We start from the raw sequence: 4,135 nt of genomic DNA on the forward strand, positions 1-4,135 counted from the left end.
TTCGACGTATGTAGGAGCGTCGCAGGCTTTGGAAGACGACTGCTAGTGGGGCGGCGCTCGAAAAACCGTGCTTGTGGCGGTGTTCAAAGAATTGAGCCGGAGGATTACCGGCGACGTGCCTGTGTTGTTCTGGGCGCGCGGTCCACCGAGCGGCGCCTACTTAGTCACTTTGAACCATGCTTTGAACGCCGCCACGACTCGAGAGCACAAGTAGCAGCCACGGGCAGGTGCTAAACAACGTAAAGCGCGGGACAATAGCGCTCGCCCTCGTGTGTTCCTGTCTCGCTGTTAAACTCTTCGCGCTTCCACACAAGATGAACCACTGAAGGATTTGCTCGGTGAGCGGCGGGGCTAGACCAACACCCAAAAAAAGCCAGTGAGAAGGAAAAAGCGGGAGCGGGTCAGGAGGGCCCCCCTTTACGAGGGGTGGTCAGTGAAGACCTGTTAGGACGATCCGACACACTCTGCAGTTGCTGGCTTCAGGGAAGCCTGAAAGGAGCAAGCTATATGACTTAGCATTCTTCTTTTCTTTAAGTGAAGGTCCTCGGCCTCGGAGTCCTAGAAAAAATACAGGCAGGACTCAAAGCGCACTGAATAATTTACGATAACAACTTTTTTTCGAAAACGAGTTTTGGTTTCGTTTGCCAGGAGGCGCCGTGTGTTATGACGTCGTGACACACTGAAGGTGGTCACGTGATAAAAGGACATCGCGACGTACTGGCACTCGCTCTGGCTCGCACGGTGGTCTGTTACACTGCTACATGTCATGCTACCCCGTGACCACCTTCCGTGTTATTTATTCATTTATTTTACCCTCAGGGTACACCGTACGTTTCAGAGAGGAGGGGCAATCGTACATGAATAATCGAACACACGGCGCCTCTGATAATAGGCAAGGTATAATTGAGAAAATACCATGCGTTAAACAATATAGCAGCAATACATAAACAAATAAGCACAGAATTACAATAATATATACAATAAATATATAAGACAACACGCAGAAATACAACAAAGAGAATGGAGTTACACAATGGTTAAAGACCAGCTAATCAGCTGTCAATGCGTTTTCAAAGCGTATAGCATCGCGGATGCCCGTTATAGGCCCAGGAAGCTGGTTCCAATCTCTTGCAGTCTTAGCCAAAAAGGACAATGGATAAGTAACTGTGTTACTTTTGGGAACGTGAACTGTCTAACGGTGGTCGAGGCGCGCTGATATGAAAGGTGCGGCACGTATCAACAATGAAAACAGGTATGGGTTATGATAGGAAATCTTATGAAAAAGGCATAGGCGAGAATATTTCCTGGGAGCAGCAAGCAAAGGAAGTTGCAATGATGCTTGCGTGGAGGTTACGCTGGATGTTCTGTGGTAATTAGATAAAACGACCGGCCCAGTTTGGTATTGCCTCGATGTTTTGGGTTAATGTAACATGGTGGGGGTCCTACAGCGCTGACGCATATTCAAGCTGTGGCCGAACGTATGTAGTGTATAAAATTAGTTTAGCGGAATATGGTAGCGCAAAAAAGTTTCTAGGGAGCTAATGTAGAATGTGGTCGGTTTTAGATTTGACGTGTTCAGTGTGTTTATCACAAGATGAGTTGTTGGTTATATGGACACCTATAGGTACTCCGGCGCTCCTCCTACGCATGTTGTTCTTCGGGCGTACGAACTATACGTGTTCGCCCCATCGATAACGCAGCTGTGTTTAGCGCCGATACCTCTCCTGCTTAAATACTGCGGTAACCATGACGTCACGCTATTGTTCACGGCGAGTGTTCTAATCTGTTGCGGATTTTGACATCTGCGCCACCGCACTGCACCCATATGAGTTCGTTAGAAATCGCTAAGTACCTTACTGTTGCCAAACGCCAAAAAAAAAGCAAACCTTATGTCTGGGACCTCTTTGGGTCCCACGTGTGACAAGGGTCGTTCAAGGGCGCGTTACAGGTCCCCGAGCCCACAGAGGTATGTGCCATTGAGCTTGGACCCTTCCTGCACTTTCACGAGGATCAGCCCACATGATGATTTATTTCTGTTGACGGAAGCCGAAAAAACAAAGGAAGGCCAGCCATATACAGTTTTCACTGTAAAAATTTGTCAAGTGTGCCGTTGAACAGCATCAGTGGAGGAAATAATTTTGCACCAATTATTTCGCGCTGGAAGAGCAGGGTCGCTGTTTCTCCAGGGTCATATAGCACATGTTACAAGGTCGCGAAAAAACAAACTACACTATTCTGTCGTACTCAGTATGTAGACTTCAGGAAACCGCTTATGTAAATGCCTTACAAAAATTGGAGGCTTATCAAGGTTAAGCCCAGTGGATGCGAAGCAGCCACTGGGCTTAACCTTAGCGTATCCTTAGCGTTTGGAGGCATCTTGACCGCATACACGCCCGGCGCAAAGACGCTGGCGCGGTTGCGGGCACAGAGACTGACGCGACGGCGGGCGCGCGCCGCTTCATCCCTGGCGTGACGTCACATATCACGTGATGCAGCGATGGTGGCGCCGCCGCCGCGTCGCGCGCGACGGCGCGAACCGAAGCGTGGAGGCCTCCGCCGGGCGAAGTTCGACGGCGCGATATGAGGCCCCATCTGCAGCCGGTGTGACGTCATCACGTGACGTCACATCATGTGATCTCACTTCAGGGTCAATGGTGGCCACCGCCGGCAGGCGACCGACGGCGCGATATGAGGCCCCATCTGCAGCCGGTGTGACGTCATGTCACGTGACCTACTTGAAGGTCACTTGAAGGTCAATGGTGGCCACCGCCGGGAGGCGACCGACGGCGCGATATGAGGCCCCATCTGCAGCCTGTGTGACGTCATCACGTGACGTCATGTCACGTGACCCCACTTCAGGGTCAATGGTGGCCACCGCCGGGCGTCGCGCGAAGGCCCAAAACCTACGTTAATATTTATTTATTTATTTCATACATACTGCTAGCCTCCATTTTGAGGCTGTTGCAGGACATGGGAAAATACAATGCATCAAAATAAGAATGACAAACTTATACACTTGTTAGTATTGTAGTTTACAAGTAGACGTAGTTGAGTAATACAACAAAGGGTGTGACCTTCCTGAGTCAGGCCTTAAAGGTTAATGAACAGAAATACAGAAGCATAAGATAAACAACAAAAAAGTACATCAAAACAAAAAATGCGGGGTCTGCAGGCGATACTGGTAAATCAAGATGCGCATTCATAGACATATTTTTCCAGCATAGGAAGGAAATCGTCAGGTGAGCAAATTATGATATCACTAGGCAATGAATTCCAGTCTCTGATTGTCTGGGGAAAGAAAGAATACCTGAATGTGTCTGTGTGGAACCTGTATTCAATTAAATGTTTATGATGTTTAGTTCTAGTGTTTCGCTGTTCAGTGAAAGATACATATGCACCACTGTTTAATTTGTAGACTCCGTTAAGGAGGTGGAACAGAAACTTGAGACGTAAGTATATGCTTCGCATAAAAGACTGAAGACTGCCGACAAGAGTCAATGAAAGTGCCGACAACAAAAAAATACACATGCGCAAATGAAGAGGACACGTCACTAATGGAAATACATTATGCAATTTCTAACATTTCAAGTCACCACATGGTCACTGCTACAAGGTATCGCAGGTGCGAAACGAGCGGCCAGGTGACGAAGAAATACAGCGTCTATGAAAAAAATTAAATTATGGTGTTTTACGTGCCAAATCCACTTTCTGATTATGAGGCACGCCGTAGTGGAGGACTCCGGAAATTTCGACCACCTGGGGTTCTTTAACGTGCACCTAAATCTAAGTACACGGGTGTTCTCGCATTTCGCCCCCATCGAAATGCGGCCGCCGTGGCCGGGATTCGATCCCGCGACCTCGTGTTCAGCAGCCCAACACCTTGGCCACTGAGCAACCACGGCGGGTTGTCTATGGAAGAACTGCCTCTTCTGCGCTTTATTCAATTCTTCCCAGAATGCATGGTAGAACTGAAACCTTACGACACTGCAGCAACCATGAAACGCGAGGCAAGTACATAGAGAGCACAACACGGTGCAGAAAAATAAAGGCCAAGATTGCGATTTTTTCACTTCTTCGATTCCGTCAGAAACAAGCGGAGGGCCAGAACCCATCGACATTACCGTCACCTCCCGCG

The sequence above is a fragment of the Dermacentor albipictus genome, chromosome 4 (genome assembly GCF_038994185.2).
Source record: "Dermacentor albipictus isolate Rhodes 1998 colony chromosome 4, USDA_Dalb.pri_finalv2, whole genome shotgun sequence".
NCBI classification, from domain to species: domain Eukaryota; kingdom Metazoa; phylum Arthropoda; class Arachnida; order Ixodida; family Ixodidae; genus Dermacentor; species Dermacentor albipictus.